The sequence below is a fragment of the Rhinolophus sinicus genome, linkage group LG13 (genome assembly GCF_036562045.2).
Source record: "Rhinolophus sinicus isolate RSC01 linkage group LG13, ASM3656204v1, whole genome shotgun sequence".
Lineage (NCBI taxonomy): Eukaryota > Metazoa > Chordata > Mammalia > Chiroptera > Rhinolophidae > Rhinolophus > Rhinolophus sinicus.
This window is the reverse complement of record NC_133762.1, coordinates 32,880,013-32,899,997: the sequence shown is the minus strand read 5'-3', so window position 1 is coordinate 32,899,997 and position 19,985 is coordinate 32,880,013. Positions and strand designations below refer to the sequence as shown.

The following is a 19,985-nucleotide window of genomic DNA, read 5'->3' as shown; positions in this document are numbered from 1 at the left end:
TAGGGGACGTCCTGGGGAAGTGTCTGTGGTGCAAACAAAGGGATGATACCATGGCTTCTGTTGACTCACTTAAGGCTTTATGCTCAAAAGAGCTCCTAGGTACTGTTTATTTGTTGTTTCTCTTACTATCTCAAGAGGATGTAGGTAATTAATCGTAAAGTTGTACATCCACATTCTATCCTGTTCAATTCACCCATGTGATTGACCAGAAGGAATTATGGTATAATAAAATGAAAAAAGAAAAAAAAAAAATTCCTTGCACTCCATGTGAAGGTTAGCCTGGATCTGAAAGTATCTAGGAGGTCTGCTGCATGTATATATTTTGCTTTCTCTCTTCTTATTACCATCCAGAAGGAGTGTATTTTTTCTATGGGACTGCCCAGAGGGGAAGCAGAACAAGGGGTCAGCAAAAAAATTCATAAGGGAGAATCAATGAGTACACACACACACACACACACACACACACACACACACAACTCTAAGAATTGAAGGTAATATGACAATCTGAAAATGTCTGTAAAATAAAATTATGTAAAATGTTGTTAAAGACAAAATGACGTAATAAAAAACATGGTATAAAAAAAAGAATAAATATATTTGTAAAAGGACCAAATACTACTTCAATAAAAGACTACCAAATAAATAGAAAAAAAAGCCTTAATGAACAAATTAAACAGTAGAATAGACACAGCTGAAGAGAGAATCCATGAACTGGAAAATACATCTGAATGCAGCACTGACAATAAAAGGTGGATAAAAGGTGATTGATGCCTAATGTCAAGTCCAAACAGCAAAAGGGGACGACACAGGTGAAAAGCAATCCTCTAAGAAGCCTGAGAGCTACATTATGAGGTTTGGGACAAGATGTTCAGAACTAGGGCTGGGAATGTGAGCGAGAGCTAGAGCTTCATTTACATATTGTTACATGGAGGTGACATTCCCCAACCCCACGGTCTTTTTCTGTACTATGTGGTCTCTGCTAGAATCACTTTGACTGGTGTTATTGAGAGAGACTAAAATTGGAATTATTTATTCACCTAATTTTTCTTTAAACATAGGTCTGTAAATTGTTTTCAAACAACAATATTGATAATAAAAAATAATATTTTACATGGTTTCCTGAGAGGTGTTTAGTAATGTCAGGCTTAGGATACAATATTTATGGTTGAGTAGCAACCTAGTGAAAACCATCATATAATTATGGCTATCATTACAATGGAAACTCCATAAATCTCTCCCTTTTTCACTTCTATAGCTGGGAAGCCCTCTCATGGGGCTCCAGGGGGGTGGGAAAAGAGGACCAAACAAGTTTATCTCCAGGAACAGGTCTCAGAAAATAAGGCAAGAAACAATTCTACTTAACTCTTAGTGGGTACTTGCTTCCATATGAAAAGGCTGGTATGTGAGAGGAAAGTTCTTGGTCCTCGGGCCTTCAACCAGCCATTTTCTGCTGAAACATCTCAGAAACCCCTCATCCCCACCTCATACTATCAGGGCTGCTATTTCCAGCCCTCACTCTGCTCTATTTGCCTTTATGCCTCAGAAGGCAGAGAAATCATAGCCAAAGCTTGAAATGACAAATGGTAATAAAACCAAAGAACTCCCAGGCAGGATTTTGAGCTTGACCTCAGAGCTGTCGGTCAAGCTGGAGATATATTTTTAATGTAAATATTCCTGGTAACATGAGCTTGGGACTCTTGCCAGGAAAGCTTCTCGGGGGCCTTTTCTCACCCCGTGTTCTGTGCATAAGTTTCTCCTTCTTAGAGCTTTTTCTTCTGTTTAGAAACAAACTTGGTTTTATGATCCCTAAAGCAGTTAGCAACCTGATGACTTTTCCAAAGCCAAGGCTGAAAGACCATAAAACATGTTTCAGAGAGTGAGTTGAGACCTTTAGGAAACAGCTTCTTGTCTAGATTTGACAAATGTTTGTGAACATTTGGTTCTAGACTGTTGTTAAGCATTAGAAGAGACCTATTTGCTTATACATGATGCATTCTAAAATGGACTTGAGGTGCCTAAAACAGATGGCATGTAAGAAACAGCATTAGAGATATATTTATCAGGATTCGGAATCTTTGGAGAATTGAGTAAATATGCTAAACTTAAAAGTGAGGTAGTTGCTATGGTTAAGTAATATATCGGAGCTTCCTGATGGCCAGGGTTAAAAGAAAAGTCTATGGAGAAAGAAGGACATAGATTGATTCCTAGGGGGAAATAATAGGTTCCTTTTCATTATTCTATGTATTTTGCTACATTTAAAAAGAAATATGTTACACGAAAACTTCTGATGGGGCATTATTGATAAGTACAATGTAAAGTACTCTTAGAGCAAAATCAAAACCAAGATTAAAGTGTTTTTTAAATGGTTATTTGATAAAACAGCTTTGATAAATACCGATGGTAAAATCTTGAAGCAAGATTTGGGGAAGAATGTCTTCTAAGGTACTGAGCTGACATAGACTAAGTACACAATCTCCCAGTGACAACATCTTATAAAATAAAAAAAATAGAGTTTAGATTATTTAGAATGATGGATGCATAGGTTGTCTATTGGTTTTTATTTCTTCAATGTTTATTTATTTTTCTCTTAAATACCCTTTCTATAGAAATACTGAGCAGACAATATGAACCTAAACTGTTGGCTTACAGATCAGGTTGAAAATATCTCATTTTCTTTCTATTGTTCCTTCTCCTCTTCCTTTACCTTTCCTCTTCATCGTATCTAAGATTTATTGATTTCTTCTACACACCGATCACTAAGCTTTGTGCTTTTCATGTATTATCTTGATCATTCTTTTCAACAAAGTTTTGGAATAAGCAATGCTATGTCCCATTTACTGGATGCAAAAAGTGAGGCAGACAGATTAAGTAATTTGTCAAAGATCTCAGAGCTAATAAATGTCAGTGCTGGGTTTTCACATTGGTCAGTTACCTATTTCCTCCATAACATTCTGCAACAAAACACCCCTGAACTCAATGGCTCAAAACAATAATCATTTATTGTTCTGAGTTTCAGCATAGGCTAAGCTCTTCTTCTGATCTTGTCTGACTCACTCATGTATCTGAAGTCAAATCTGAGCTAGATACGTGGCTTTGTTAACCTTGGCTGGTATCTGTCACATTGTGAGGAGTTTAGCTCAATGTCAAGTGGTCTAGGATGACCTTGACTTTTCTCCATGTACCATTCACATCCTTCCAGGAAGTCAGAATAGCACACCCTCATGGCAAAGAAGAGTTATGAGAATAAATAAGCCCACTTAGGCAAGAGGGCAAGGTGAAACAAGCATGTGTTTTTCAAGGGATGCACTTTCTACATCATGCTTGCAAACAACTCAGTAACTAAGAAAGTCATATGGTCTAACCCAGCATTGTCATAGGAAGGGACTACAAAGTAAAGGACAGAGGATATGGATACAGTTAGGCCACATTGCATTCAATCCACTTCCAGAAGATTCCTTAAGTTCCAGCTTTTAACAATTATGCCTATTGCCGGTCAAAAGTTAATGATCCTCTGAATATTGAGATTGCAGCAGGAGCTGTAGTCCAATGGACTTCCAATTGAGTTCTTTTCTCCATTGCATTTCCACTGGAAGTTTTCTGTTTTGTTTTTTTTTGTTTGTTTGTTTGTTTTACTTGAATAGGAAATGAAATGATTTTGGGATGAGGACATGTGGTGGGTGCTTATTTTTCAATCTGTTGTGTAAAGTATTAGAGTAATAGTAGCTGTAGTACAAACAACCCCCACATCTCAGAAGCTTAATCTAATCGCATTTATTTCTTGCTCACCAGAAAGTCAAGTGGGTATACGGAAGGTAGTCTTCCTTTCAGTTCTAGGGCCTCAGAAGACAAGAGAAGAAGGACCAAGCTCGGAGGATTGCGTGAGACCACATGTAAACCACCTATATTTCACTGGTGAGAATTTAGTCATAAGTTTATATGTCCAAAAAGAAGAAGAAAGGAGGTGTGGTAAATACACAGCGGTCTGCTCCAGTTTATTTCAGTCTTTCTACCTTCCTGTGGTAGTGGCAACCTGACCCTGCTTTGGATGTAACTCATCTCTCCCTTATCCCTTATATTTTTAGTGAAGCAAATTCTACCATTGGCTCTAGGGGCAGGAGGATTCTCTAGAGAAAAGATGTTTAAGCCAAGATCTTAAGAGTTAGCCAGGTGAAAATCTTGGTTAGTAAATCCCAACCAGAGAAAAGAGCATGTAGCACGATCCTGGCGGAAAGTATTCTTCAGAGGAAATGAGAAAAAAAACCTACTGGTTCATACAGTGGGAAATGGGAATGAAAACGGGGATTCTGGAGCATGTCCATGTTAAAAATATTGGATTTAATGTAAGCCTTAGAATCTAAGAACAATGGAAAGCTGCTGAGGGTTCTGAGATGTGAGTGGCATTATTAATTTGTGTTTATAAAAATTCACTTTGGCTACGCTGTAAAAAGTGTATTTGACTGACAAAGTGTAGAGGGGGCAGTTGGGAACTTTGCTGTGATTGAAAAGATTAGTTAGACAGATATTACAATAATCCAGGTAGAAAGGGGAGAATTCTGGAATATGAGTTAGAGACTAACAATGGAATCAGTAGACTCTTAAGAAGGCTTTGACACTGAGTAGAACTCATCAGAGAGGCCAGTTCTGGACAGAGAAGGATGCTATGTTTATGGGGCCTAAAGATTATGCAATTTGAGGGACTCTCTTTCAGAAAAAACAAAGAATTATGAGCACAAACCTATGTATAAAAGGTAACATTTATGTAGAAAAAGAAGTCAACGAATTACTGGGCTCATGAAAATTCATTTTCTTTTCTTCTGAGATTTCTTTAGTCAACTTACAATGGATGCTTATATCAAAATACTCCTTGGTTGTAACTTGTACTTCCGTCAATGCCTAGAACATTCTTACATTCCTAGAAACTCCCAGCACTCACAGAGGTCCATGAAAAGTGGGGTCTGTTACAATTAGAGCAAACTCTCATAGCTTTACAATTAACTTATCTCTGGGTTTGATTCATCAGTTTTAGTATCACTGGAATCTGGTGATGGCTAAAACAATGGACATTTTATACACACACACACACACACACACACACACACACACACACCATAGGATTAAAATAAAACATACACAAATGAGAGCCAAAGAAATAAAGAAAAAACACACAAAGAAAAGCAAATGAAAGCGAAATCCTGAGGGACTCCAGTATTGAGTAACCAAGAAGAAAGAAAGAAAAAAAAAGAGAGATGATAAAGGAGACTGAAGAAAAAAATCATCCATAGAGGGAAATTGAGCAGGTGAGTTGGATCACAGAAGCCGAGATTGTCCCAAGCAGGGACTCATCAAGTTACCTGAACTCTGCTGAGTGATTCCTCAATGAGACAGAATACGTAACTTTACTTTTAAAATGTATTATCTGTGACTCTCCGTTAGAATGGAAAACTCCAAAAGAATGGGACTTTTTGTCAGTTTTGTTCACTGCTGGATCCCCAGTTCCTAGAATAGAACTTAGGTACATAGCAGGCATTCAACAAATACATGAATGAATGAATAAATGAACGAATGAATGAATGGTAGATTGAAAAGTGTCCATCTTATTTAGTGACATGGCAGCCTCTCATGGTATTGTAAAGAGACTATTTCCTGGAGTGACAGGAATGAAAGCTAAATGTGGCATGTTTGGAGAAGTCAGTGCAACTTTAAAAAGTGGATACAGTTATGTAGACAAAGTTTTGAGGAATGTTGCTGTTCAAAGAAGGCACACAACAAAAGAGTTAAGGTGAGACTAAAATCAAAGAAGGTTTTTTCCCCCTAACAATGGAGAGTAGAGAAAATAATATTCCAGAAAGATCCACAGCACAGACAGGGCAAAGGCATTGAATAAACAGAAATGAATGACATCCAGGGCACGGGTGAAGGAATTGCCTCAGGTAGAAATACAGAAACTCTTAGAATTGCTTTTACTCTGAGTTAGATAGAATTACCATCATTATATGCACACCTATGTGTGGGTGATTATACAGCTTTTTGCATGAGTTATTCTGAACTCTGCTTTGAGATGCCATAGGGGCAACTTCAGGGAAAAGCAGTTAACAGTTATCTCCCCACCCTCCTTCTGACAGGACAATTTTCTATTACTATATTTCTGGGAAAATATGATCAATATGATATGCTCCTCTTTGGGCATTTCTCAGTGGTTTTCTGAGAGCCAGGAACTTCAGAGTCTTCATGCATAGCTCTGATTATCTGCTCAAATATGGCGTTGCTCCGAATTGTCTCCCAGTGGATAATCCAAATACTATTTCTTTTATGTTATGGGATAAAAGTGTAAGGAATATTACAACATATGAAAAACATGACTGTGTAAGGAAGAAAAGTTCTATAGTATCTATAGGCGTGAAACACAGCAAGAGGCTCAACTGCTTGAGACTTCTCACTTCATAACAACACGGGCTGCCATCATTACTCACCCTGATTCTAAACAGTGTTTTAGTGAGGAGATTGACATTATTTCAACCAGCGAAAACACACTTGACAATGGATAAAACGCAATGTCAGTTAAATCCAAAGTGGACCCTTGGCTATGTGTTTTTCAGTACACACTCAGGCACAATTCGTTAAGCTTCAACTAGTACTATTTTTACTAGAATAATAAGAAACAAGGGTTTCCAAAATGATGGATGTTTTCAGTGCTGATCCGTACGTTCCGTTTCATGTGAACTACGGAAAATTTTCCTGGATTCAAATCTCAAACTCTTCTGGGTAATGGCAGCAGTGAAATTCTTCCATGTTTGTGTTCAGTGTTGGGCAAAAGCAGAAGATGCTTGAAGGGAGCATTTGTATAAATATTATTTTTTTCTTTCGTGGCTGTGGTAAGTCTATCTCTACTTCAAAGCTAGTTTTAGAAAGGCCATTCTTGTAGCCCTCAGAACAATGTCCAGACAGGTAGTAGAGGAAGCTGCTTTATAGCAAATAAGGGCTTTAGTCTAGCCTACAAAAGGGCATCAGTGTCGGGCTTCCCTCTGCTCCCTGGTGTCTTGAGACCTTGACATTGAAGGCTGATGGAATGTGTTACCTGGTGGACGGATGCATGGTGAAACTCCTTATTTAATCTACTTGCCCATGGGAAACCTAAAGCCAGGGAGCAAAAGGAAAAAGAAAATAGGGTTCTAGCTGAAAAAGTTTAGAAAGAAGACTGGAGAAAGTTGTGCACAGGGGGCTATGTATGCACCTGTGTATATGAGTACAAGTGAGCTGTGGCTTGCAGATGAGTGGCAGTATAATTGACAAAGTGCAGAAATTCCTACCTCATGGCTTATCCTTCTTCAGTTTGCTATGGGAGACACAGAAATCCATGAACTTACCTTACAAGCTCCTTGGAATGTCTTGGACACCGTTGTTTCCCAGGAGATTTGCACTTAGTAGGTGCTCAGCAGGGGGCAGTGTGACACAGCGATGCAGAGCTTGGATCAGATACTCTCTGGGGCCTCCACTTCCTCATCTGTAACATGGGGATGAACAGATTTTTCAGTCCTTTACAGATTCAATTAGATAACAGATAGCTGGCTTTGGCACAGAGTAAATGTTCAATAAATGAGGTTTGCTATTTCTACTTTTTAAATTATATTATTATAAAATATCTCCCTGCAGCCTAGAACGCTCATCCAAACTCCAGACCTCTGTGTCTTTGTCTGAGAGGTCAGGGAAAGCGTCTAACTCAAAATGTCCAAAATGTAATTCATGGCCACCCCTACCTCCCAATCTGGTATTTGGCCAGTGCGCCCTGCTTCAGTTAAGAGAGCAACATCCAGGACATTTTGCAAACCATCACCCTTAATACCTCCCTCTCCCTGCTTCTACCTCCTGAGCTAATAGAAGTCCTTTTGTTTTTATCACCTAATTATCTCTTGGGACATCCCACTTCTCCTTTTGCCTCCACCACCATGTTCCCTACCTTGGAGAACACAATGCAATCTTAACCGGTCTGCTTCTCACACCCTCTCTTGCCTCCTACAATCTATTCTCCATATTGGCAGAAAGACTACTCATTTAGGAGCATACGTATGGTCCCGCTGCCCCCTGCTAGAAGCGCTTCACTGCTTCCCAGAGCTCTTAGAACGAAGACCCAACACTCCCACCATCACGGCAGCCTCAGCTTGCCAGTCGTCCTTCCCCTCCGCCCTTCTCTGGGCTCCACTCACTGCAGCTTGTTTCAATTCCTCAAAGGGCATCGATTCCCCTGGTCACAGGACTTTGGCAGCAGCTGGGCCGCCCCTCCCATGTCACCCCCGTGTTGGTCTGGTTAACCCTACCCACCCCTCAGTTTTGTTGTTCCTCAGAGAAATCTTCCTGAATAGATCCATCTCCTTTTTCATGTTCCCATAACACTTGTACCTCTCTTTTATGAACATTTATCACTATTGTAACACATATTTTTGTGGTTGTTCGATTCATATCTGTTTCCCTTCAAGGTGTAAGCTCCACAAGGGCCAAGGATGGGAGGTGAACACATATCTGTTTTTGTTTGCTTTTGTATCTACACTGTCCAGCATAATGATAGATGCTCAATATGTGTGTGTGTGAGTGTGTGTGTGTGCACGCGTGTGCATACATATGTGCACACATGTAAATAGCTGTCTCCTGCTCCCCAGGACTCACTCCAGGTTTTCATTCACTGTCCTCCCTCCATCTTTTGCCCAGATTTCTGAAATGCAGTGAAAACAGGGATTTCATTATATCCTGATGACAATGTAAAGTCAAATAATAATTCGGGTAAACATTGGGGATTTTTGTCCAGTGAAAGCTTTTAGCACATGTTACCCAAGGCCAGACTTCTGTTTCTATTAGAATTCAGGCTCCAATACTCCCTAACTCTCTAAAGATGGCTGGTTCCTGGAAGAGAAAATCGGAGGGAGGGGGATATCAACCAGTGAGAGAAGCTGGAATAGCCAACAGCTTACTCTCTTTCTGTAACTAGAATACGGAACTAGCCTTGGGGCCCCCACTAAACCAAATATCTGGTGGCATTTCCCAACAAGGGCCGAGAACAGGTAGAAACTCCAAATCAGAAAATGACTCAGGGGAGTCATTTATAGAAAGGCTAAACCAGTGATACAGGATTGTGGAGAGATGGAGAGAAGCTGATCATTTAGGGGCCTTATCTAGGCATCAGCCCCGCTGGGTGGGTGGTTGTGTCTGGGAATTTTCACAAACCTTGGGTATGAACTCCTCTTAATAGTCATGAAGGGCAATGCTGCCCATCCTGGTTCCCAGGCGATGCCAATGCTGCTGATTTCAGGAGTGCAGTTGGAGCAGCAAGTCTGCCGAGCTCTCCTGCCTGCCCTGGAGCAGGTCCTTAAGCGACTGATACTGGTCAGGTAGTGGCAATGCTGATATCAGCCACAGCCCAAGATGATAAGTTTGTTGTCATATCTCCTATTTGCTTTACCACAGGGGGGACCCCTGTCTGCTCCAATGCTCTGTAAATGCAAGTCATTCATTTGGTTTTTTTTTACTAAATTTATTAGGGTGACAGTGGTTAAATGGACACAGGTGTACAATTCTATAATACATCGTCTATTGCATTGTGTGCTCACCACCCAGAGTCAGTTCTCCTTCCATCACCATATATTTAACCCCCTTTCTCTCATCTACCACCAAATCATTCTTAATAATCAGAAAAGCAAACGGGGCCACTATCAGTCTGAAATGTACCCAGGCTAGACAAGGGTTTCTTGATAGATCCTGGTGTCTAGGACCTTGGGTTGTACTTACAGCCCAGACAGTGTCCAAGACTCTTTGAAACCTGTTGACAAGTTGAGGCAAAGGTGATGGATGTCGATGGAGTAAGAATGGAAGATGCTTATTAAAGTGAGACATCTAGGACTAATATCTAATGCGTACTCTGCTCCCTCTCCACATGTGCTATTTCATTTAAATACCACTGCAGCTTTGTGAGGTAGGAACACTTATTTTTATCTCCATTTTATAGATGTGGTAAATGAGGTCTGAAAAGATGAAGAAACTTTCCCAAAGTTGTACAGCTGGTAACTGACGGAGTCGAGACTCGGACCCATAAAGACCTATTTTATGTCTGTTGTTCTTAATCTGCCTGCCCGTTCACAATTTTTGAGGAGCTTTCAGAAAATATCCATCTCGTAACCCACCATAATTCTTATTTCATTGCTATTTAAAAACAAAAAAATCCAATCAATGTATAACCAGTGTTGAGTATGATTTCCCAGGCCCTGGCTCTTAATTATTAGGATTTATTCCCTCCAAAAAGTAATTCAGCATTCAATCCAAAGAACTAGGAATGCCTGATGGAGAATTTTGAGGAGGCTGCATTTGGGGGTCACACAGTGCCCAATGCTATGACCTGGCCCACTGGGCACTGGTCTTACAACAGCGCAATGATTTGCACTCTAGTTGCTTGGATTTTATGTGATAATATAATAGCGATGTCATGTTTAACTCATGCCAGGAGACACTATTCTAAGCACTGTATGTACACTGCCTTCTATAATCTTTCAAGAATGCCCTCGGAAGTAGATATCCACTAAAGTAGGTATCCACTAGCATTCCCCTTTGGACAGATGGGAAAACTGGGAGTCTGACAAGTTAAATGTCTTGTCTTATTACAGGTGGAGCCAGGATCCAAACTCCAGCACGTTAGCCCTAGTCCATGGTATACTCTAGACCACTGTGAAGTACTGCCTGTCACTTTATGGATTGTGCTTGTTTTTCACGGCTCGGATGAGACAGGTCTTCACTACTTTGCAGGAGGTAAGAAGCAGAAAGGCAGTGAAAGAGGTGAATTTTATCAGGGAATGGAACCCCTATAAGGATGGGGCTCAACACATGGATGTTTGGGAAACAGATTTCCATTTACACCAGGAACGAGTTTTGATCTGGCAAAGCTATCCAGCAAAGGAAAGGGACACTTTGGGCAGGAATGAGTCTCTCCATCGCAGGTACATCAGATATTGCCTGGGTACCTGCATGCCCGTGGTTGTGGTGGAAGGAAGGGATTCGGGGGTTGAATGTCAAGTTGGCATGGGTACTGTCTGAGGTTTCCTTCAGGCATGACTCTCTGTCATCCTGTGATCTGACTTCAGTCCTCAAACACTCAATCAGCAAATGAGGGTTTGGTCATTTACAGTTACACAGTGAGATATTTCCAGGAAAGATTTCCCTGTAGCATTTTAATAAGTACTCTATAAATAATAATTTATCGATGCTGCCTACTTTGTTAGGAAAAGAATATATTAAAGGAGCCTGGCTAATTGACGCTGGCAGTTAAGTTCCCTAAGTGGAAACCAATCGGTTTATCTGCAGGACTTGGGGATGAACACTGCTCGTTATGTTCCAACATCCCAATAACCAAAGATCCAGATGTTTCTCCATATACTGACATGGCCTTCAGGGAAACCTGTGTGCGGCCCTGAGTTGAAAATGTTCTGATACAATTAAAACTAAACTGGATCAGAAAGAGCTGTACTCTTCTTTGGCTGGGAGGTGAAGGAACTTGAAAGATGCTGGAAGCTGTGTGACCCAAGTCAGCAAGCGATGACCGCACAGCTTGTGTGGGCAGTGGCTCTCCAATTTCTATCTGTGGTCCCAGTGTCGTGTTTAACAGAGCACTCTTTCTTCTCCAAAGTGTCCTGGTTTGAACAATTACATAGTCACTGTGTAATTTACACACGTAGTTACACCACAACGAAAAAGACTGGACGGGCCTCCATCTAACGGGGGCAAAACAGGCACTGAAGAAGACCCAGTTTCAGATGGTAAGAAGGAATACAGACCAGGAGGCAGAGTGGGGCCTCACGGAGGAATGATTTCTTACCATTCCTCAAGTATTCTTTCCCCGTGTGTGATTCAGTAACTTCACACACCTTGTGCCTCAGCTCAACTTTTGCATGTGTGAATGTGTATGTGGGAAAACAAAAAATCAAAAACTTATGGTCTCTGTATCTATGAGGTTGTTGTTTTTTTCTTTGTTTTTGTAGATTCCACATATAAGTTAGACTTTCAAAAAGTACAGACTTCCAGTTACACAGTAAATGAGTCATGACATGCAGTGTACAGCACGGTGACTATGGTTAATAACACTGTATTGCATATTTGAAAGTTGCGGAGAAAGTAGATCTTAAAAGTTCTCACCACAAGAAAATTTTAACTATGGTGATGGATGTTATTGTGTCGATCATTTTGGGATATATACAAACATCCACCCAACACCTGAAACTAATGTAATGTTATATGGCAATTATTTCTCAATAAAACAAACTATGGTCATCCTTTATTTCTTTACATTTTTCCCCCAAGTTGCATTATTGTAGGGTGATTAAAGACTAAGACACTAGAGTGAGGCATAAGATTCACAAAATCCTCTGAAGATTTTACCTGAGCTGGGAAAAAATTAGTGTGAATCAGGCTTGACAATTTAGTCTCGCTAATCTTTCCTCAGGATTTTACAACAACATTTCAGAACATCTGGTCAATTGCAGCTATTATTTTTAATACTCATGTAAGTCCTGCAGGATAGATATTATTCTACAGGTGAAAATGATACTGGAAGAGACAGCAAGTTGCTCAAGCTTCCACATCGAGCAGGTGATGGTGTCCAGGGTTTCAGAAAGTCTGATATGCTCCTCCTGACTGATGCTGTGTTTGGGGCAGAACGTTATGTACGGTTCATCAACAAATATTTGCTGAGTTGAACGGGGCGGGCGAAGGGGTAGGAGACAACCCCTGGTGTTATGAAACCCACAGTCTCTGGAGAGGAATGTCAAAAGCCAACCAGCATAAATTTGAGGTAGAATATGGAACTGGTCTGAGAGGTACAAATGCCGATGGAGAGATGTGTGCCCGCTCGAAGAAATGATCAAAGGCTTCTGGAAAAAGGAAGCATTTGGGTCTGGTTTGGGGGAAGTGAGAACATGTTAAAGAAAGAAATTACAAGAGGACTAATTACAAGAAATTACAAGAGGTTATAGCCTGACAAAGGGCATTGGCCTGAGGAATAAACGCTGAATCTGGGTCTTCAGGTTACCCATTTGGGCTGGACTATTGTAAAGTTCAAATGCCTTAATGTGACTTATATGGACTCCCTACCATGGCCTCCGCTGCCTACTTCCCATCACACAATTCTCTCCTTGTGTTCTACTCTCTAGCCACAGCTTTTTATAATAACTCTCTATCTGCCATGCTGTTTCAACGTATTAATACCATTCATGATTTTCCTTCACACTTGAATACCCTTTTCCTGGGTGCTTTCTTCATCTAGGTCAGTGTTGTTGACCTCAAACACTGCTTCTTCAAGGAAGCCTTCCCTGATAACCTGGGCCAGGTAATTTCTCTCTTCCATACAGTTAAATAGCTCCCCAGTATCTATCTACTGCTATACACAGTGCTTCGTGCAGAGTAGGAGCTCAAAAATAAAAATAAGCAAAATAAAATCAGCTGGAAAGAGATATGTAATGCAAGGTCTCAGCTCCCGCTCCTCGCACGAAAGTACAGGATATGGTGAGTCCAAAAAAGGAACACTAACGGAGCCATGGAGAGGGGTTCATACCACTATGTTCTCGCAGGTGGCTGGGTTGGAGACACAGGAAGCGGGCTCCCCAATGATATGCAATCCATCGTCTGCTTCTCTGCCAACCAATCCACCCCTTGCTAACCGCAATCTGTGCTTGCAAGCTCAGCTACAGCAGTTATACCCATGGCCGATGGCTACCTGGTTACAGCTGATGGCCCTCTACTACCCAAGCCAGCACCTTTCCACGTGAGGACAAGAGCCTAGAAACTGCTCTCTGGGACTCTGTCCCCACCAGATACATAGAGACATGCAACTTTGAAGAAAAGGTCACGTTCAAGGACTGTTTCTACAGTGGTACTACTATAGAATCCTGGCAGGTGGACAGGAATCTCCTCCCAAGTAAAGAAGAACTTAGAATTACAGACTTCAAAAGATGGGAGAGCCTTGGAGTCCATCTAATTTAAGAAATCTCTGCCCTGTGCGTCTCATTTTTTCCTTGCAAGTATTCAGCCATTTCTTCATAAGACAGTATCTCCTGTAATTGGAAAATCTATGCTAGGAATTGCAGTCAGCCAGTCAGTCATCCATTCATCCATCAAATGGGTACATGTCATGCACTGTGTACAACTGATAACACAGTACCAAGATCCAGGGATGAGCAAGGCTCTTTTCCTATCCTAGAAAAGATGGGAGGCTAGTAGAGGAGACAAATGCTTGAAACAGAGGATACAACAGAGGAAGAGTCTCCTCTTCTCATTAGGCCCATTTTGGCCTCTGACAGTACAAAGTTGACCAGTCAGCCTCTTTTTGTGTGAAAATATCTATCATGTCTCCCCAAAGATTTGCCTACAAGTTCTTCTGATATGAGGCGATTATTTCATATTTTCTGTATTAGTTGTGGCTGCTAATAATCTCGTGAAGATGTATAAAATGTCAACTTGTTCTTTCCAAATGTGCTTAACTGGTAGATGCCTTCTTTAGATGTGTGTGTTGAAGTGGTGGTTCTGGCGGGGATGTGTAATACACAGATGCAATGGGAAATTATTTAGTAAGAACAGACAGAACCATTCATGTTTCTCAATTATAAGTTAAAAGGCAGAGCCTCTGGAACTGGATTTTCTTAACTTTGGGGGAAAGTGTGACGTAATAATCTTTCATTCCTTCTTTCTTAGGGAACGAGTGGTTTGTTCAGTTCTTGATATAAAAAAGTCAAGTTTAAAGCAATATTTTATTAGAACCATAAGTTTTGTTCGAGAAAAATTTTAAATTCAGAGTTTATTTTCCTTTGGTATTGCTGCAGAGAGTCAACAGAAATTGAGATAATTTTTTTTTCTTGTATTTGTGCCCACTTATTAAACACACATGTGAGTTATATTCCTTGCCTAGGTGCAAAAGGGATTAGAAGGAGGGGGAAGGGTGCAATTTGGTCCATTGACCTGTTTCCCTGCCCTCAGGACTCTTTCAAACAGCTGTGAGAAAAAGGAGGAGGAAAGAGGTAATTTAGCAGTTCGCATCCAGATGTTCATTTCAAACACACCCTGAACAACTTTTGCATGGTTTATTTCATTTTCTGAGACCATTTTTCACAAGCCTGTTTTCTCAGCTGGGAAACTTCTGGTGTAGTCTTTTCAAACAAATATTGCGTTTGGCATTAAAAGAAAAAAAAGAGAGAGCTTTTGAGACATTCAAAGGACAATCTGTTTGCCTTGGTCTGCAGAAGCAGCAGGACAGGAATGTGGGCATTCTGTACCACCCCAAAGTATAGGTAGAGGAAAGCTTCATTCTGACATTCCATTTACATGGAAACCTGAGAGTTCTGTTAGCTTGATAATTGTAATGTCCTGCCACCTCTTAGGATGGCCTGAAGTGTCAGAGACAAGAAACCTGGCTGGAAACAAACAGATCCAGTGGAAGAATCCTCCGGGATTCACATTAAACCAGAAACGTCCACATGGCACTTCAAACAGTAGTCCATTTTCACAAAACTCTGCACTGTAGTCCCAGCCACCCTAATTAAGTAGAATAGGATGAACTAACAGGAAAACAGTTCTGAACGTCAATGACTCCCTTAGCCAGAATTCCATAGGGTACCATCCCCCCCCAGGGCTGGTCCCATTCATTTCCAGGTCCAGGTCCTAGCAACAGATTGTTCCACTAGAGTCACAGGAGTTGGGGTCTAGGACAGCCCCTAATCCCACAAGGGTGGAGCTGGTCCCCTGGCCAACTGTAGGAGATGAAACCATCTCTCCTTCCTACCTTCTTCAAGTTAAATCAAACCCAGAAATAGCCTCATGAAGGAAATGGACAACCGAAAAGGATGAGTCTAAATGGGAAAACCAAGATCTGTCTTTTTAAGGAAAGGAAATCAAACCATGAAGATAAAGGAAATCGGAAGAAAAAATACAGCAACATTTTCATGGGTGAAATAGAATATTCAAGGGTTTAAAACCCAAACTGAGTCTTGTGTTAAGTGTCTTAACCTTCCTGAGACTTGGTTTTCCCCACTTTGAGAATTGGCCACCTAAGACCAGAGTGTTAAAATGCAGACTGAGTATGAAAATGCCTCGTGCAGTACCTGGCATACAATAGGTCCTCATTATTGGTTAGCTCTCTGCATCACATTCCCTTGATTTAGAGAATGACGTAGTAAAATAACATTCGAAGTCTGTATTTCTGTAAAGGTCCGGGTTGAAGGTCTGTGCGTGTGTCTGGGATACAAAAGAAAAGACCCAGGAGGAGTGGTCCAAGATGGTGCTGGAGGGAGATTGCAAACTCACCTCCTCCCTGGACACACCAAATTTACAGCTACGTGTGGAACATTTCCTCTGAAAAAGACCTGAAAACTGGCTGAGCACCTCCTTCACATCGGGCAAACGTGAAAAGAGCCATGTGGAAGCTGGTAGGAGAGGCTGAGACACAGTCCAGCTATCACCTTCCTCACCTCCAACCCCTTTCCTGCGCGCCCAGCCACAGTGGGGAGGGAACTTACCAACCTGGACTGGAAATCTTCCCCGAGGAGTGAAGGGTTTGGATCCCATGTCAGGCACTGTGGGAACAGAGTCCCAGAGAGCAGTTTCCAGGCTCTCGACCTCACGTGGAAAGGTGCTGGCTGGGGTGGTAGATGGCCATCAGCTGTGACTAGTTGGCCATCAGCTGTGACTGGTTAGCCATTAGTCACTGATATAACTGCCATGGCTACGCTAGGGGGTTGGTTGGTCGACAGAGAAGAGGACGGCGGATTGCGGCCAGCAAATGCGGTTAGCAAGCGGATTGTGAATTGCGGGTCGTGTTGATCCTACTTCCTGTGTCTCCCAGGCTGCCAGCAAGACTGCGGTGCAGTAGGACCCCTCATTGGGGTACTGGTGGATGTTTGCTTTTGTGTCTCGACCAGCCACCAGTGAGAATATAGTGATATAAACTACCCATCTATGGCTCCGTTGTTGTTCCTTTTTGGCCGCAGGCGTTCTTGGGCGGGGAGCAGGAGCTGAGACCATGCATGACAGGCACTCTGACTTTTAAGACTTGCACCTGAGAAACCAGCCCCCCCACACATCTGACTTTGTCTGCCAGGGGGCCTGGCATCCTCAGGACCCACAGGACAGTGGGAATTGAGAAGCTGCTCTTAAAGGGCCCGTGCGCATTGATTTACTCACCTCAGGGCCAGTGCAGACAGAGCCTTGTGAAAAGCGCCTAGGCTTTATGCAGAAGTGATTCACTTGCTGATCTTAAAGCCTTGTCCGCAGGGGCAGGGGCATTTTGGGATAATCGTGGGAGATGGAAGTGCTGGCAGGCACCATTTTCAAGCTCTTTGGCTATCTTGCTAAAGCTGGCTGGTGCCTTTTTTTTTTCTGTTTTTTTCTCTCTCTTTCATTCTCTCTTTGTTGTCCTCTCTCCCTCCTCCCCCACCTCCACCTTTTTTCCTTCTCTGTTTTGTTTTTCCTCTGCCGGTGCCATCTTCACCTTTCAACTGGTGGACACCATCTTCATGCTTCCCTCTGCCTCGCTACAGCTCACCAGTATCTCCCAGAAAAATGCTCATACACTTGTCTGGAGCCCTGATTTTTGTGACTGTCACTCAGGGAACACCGCTGGATTGCCTGGTCTGGTGGCCAGCAGGGCTTATGCTTGTGGTCCCACCAGATTGTACATATTCACATACTTTAAAAGCTACTGCCTGAGGGTCTGGCTTCCAGTCAGCCTGAATCTAGGTGCTGACAGAGCCTCACCTTTGGGGCACCGTGAAGTCGTGGTACACCCTCAACCAGTGGGAGCAATTAAAAATAAAATCGGCTGCTTGGACAATCACAAAGGTTTGAGAGACCACCAAGAGCTAGGGCAAGGTTAAATGCTAAGTTTTATCTCCCATAAGAGGTCAATCCTTTAAGACCGGGAGAAGATATCCAGTAAGCAGTTGGTTTATACAAAGCTCAATGTCAGGGGAGGAATCTGTTCCAAAGATAGAGATTCAATAGTTAAAGCACAGAGCTGATGATCAGATATCCGAGAGTACCTAAGAGCCTAGAGATTGGGAGGGAAAAAGGGCATAAAACAGAGATCCAGGGACATCAACATTTGAGGAAGTGCCACATAGGAGGACCTTGCAAAGACAAGCAAACAGAAAACTGAACAAAAACATTCAAAGTAGAAATTAATGAGAACACAGCCAAAAATATTTCTCAAAGAAATGAGGGAAAGGATTTTCTCAATTTTAAAATAAACATAACTCAAAATATAAACTACCTTAGAAATAATAACAGTTTTCTGAAACTATGTATTGTATTATGAAATATTGGGAACTGGAAGAAGGAATGAAAAATTAAACGTGCTAAATTTCTCTACTGAAATAGGATAGAGTCAAAAGCTATTGTTTCTTCTTGACCTTGATAATTAGAGAAATATCAGATGAAGAATGTTATTTTGCAAAATTTAGTAGGAACAAAAACAGGATGATTCCTCCCAAATTACTGAAGGATTAAAGAAATCAAAGCAGAGTTCAACTAGCAAAAGACAGGAAATAGGGGAAATGGTAAGAAAGCATGAAATACAGAAAACATAAAATAAGGTCATAGAAGGAAGTGCAAATTTATTTCTGACAATAAATGTAAATGATTGTAATACCACAATATTTAGAAGCCATCAGTTCAGATGAGAAAAATACACTTCCTGGATGGTACAATTTTTAAAAGTGTCTTATAAAGTTTAAACATAAAGTATTTGGAGAATGTGTATCAGGAGAATGCAAATAGAAACAACACAGAGGTGTCAGTATTAATATAAGATAAAATAGAATGTTGGGTTAAAAAAATATACAAACAGGACAAGAGTTAATTTACTTGGGGTTATATTCCATTATGAATAAATAACTATAATATACTTTGCTATTCTCAATAACAGTGTATTAAATGAATATTTAAATTAATATTTAGAAATTTAAAGGAAAAATTTTGTTTGGAATATATATATATTTAGAATATCAAGAATATCCTAAACTTGTACATTACACCTAGGGAATGAATACCCATTAGACCAGCTGTGTTTCAGATTTTTCGCACTGAATTTCAGTGAACCCTCCCTAGGACCAACTTCATTTGCCTTTTGAATGTGGTTTCCATAACAATATGAAAATATTTCTCCATTTGGTCTTACCATATGGTCCCACTTCTCTGATGATATTCTGGGGTCAGCATTATAGATGTGTTCTCACGTGCAAGTACCCAGGCTTTTCTAGAAAGATCCTAAACTCCTTTTCTCTAGGAACAAACTCTTGGGAGCCTCATGGACTCTGTAGGTTCTTCTAAGTAAATTCTTGGGAATATTAGATGACTCTCCCTTCACAGAAAGCTCTAGGAAAACTGCCTTTTCATTTCCTGTCCTATTGAACGTCTTCCCAAGACTTAACTCTGGCACAGACTTTTAGAGGAGCTCATTCATGTCATTCACACTAGAAGTGACATGTGAGGGTACACCGTTATGTCTCACATCAATGTCCCATCAGGCCTTTGCACAGCTCACAAATGAGGAATTGGCTCTCACATCAGGAGTAGCAATAGGCTGACAAACCAGAAGGGGCACTTGCTAAGTACACCTTGGTAAGTCTTCAATATCAGCATCCATATTTTTCCTCCTGACCACTACAGTCTTAAAATACCTCGGTATTATAAGAATAGTTAAAAAATAGCTCTTCTCTGGTTTATTGCCCATGTGCCAGAATTGGGATAACCCCACTCAAGACTTTCCTACTCTGATCAGAATGGATATTTCTGATAGGCTTTATGTCATGATCTCCTCTTCCTACCATTATCATCACCCTCCTCATCATCGTGTTTACTACAAATTATCACACATTAGAATTATCAGCCACGCAGAGCACTTTGCATGCATTACATAAATTAATCTTGTAATAATGTTCACGGTGGGTACCATTAAAATTTCCACTTTATTG

The 19,985-nt window shown here is 41.1% G+C and overlaps 1 long non-coding RNA gene across 1 annotated transcript in view; it reads right to left on the bottom strand.

Moving 5' to 3' along the window:
- LOC141568325 (uncharacterized) overlaps positions 1–8,167 on the bottom strand; it is a 98,460-nt gene extending 90,293 nt beyond the window's left edge. The window contains exons 1-2 of the long non-coding RNA XR_012491453.1: positions 7,955–8,167; positions 7,365–7,501 (exon numbers count right to left, since the gene is read on the bottom strand). This is a non-coding gene — a long non-coding RNA (uncharacterized LOC141568325). The remainder of the gene's footprint in view (positions 1–7,364; positions 7,502–7,954) is intronic.
- Between the last annotated feature and the right edge of the window lie 11,818 nt (positions 8,168–19,985).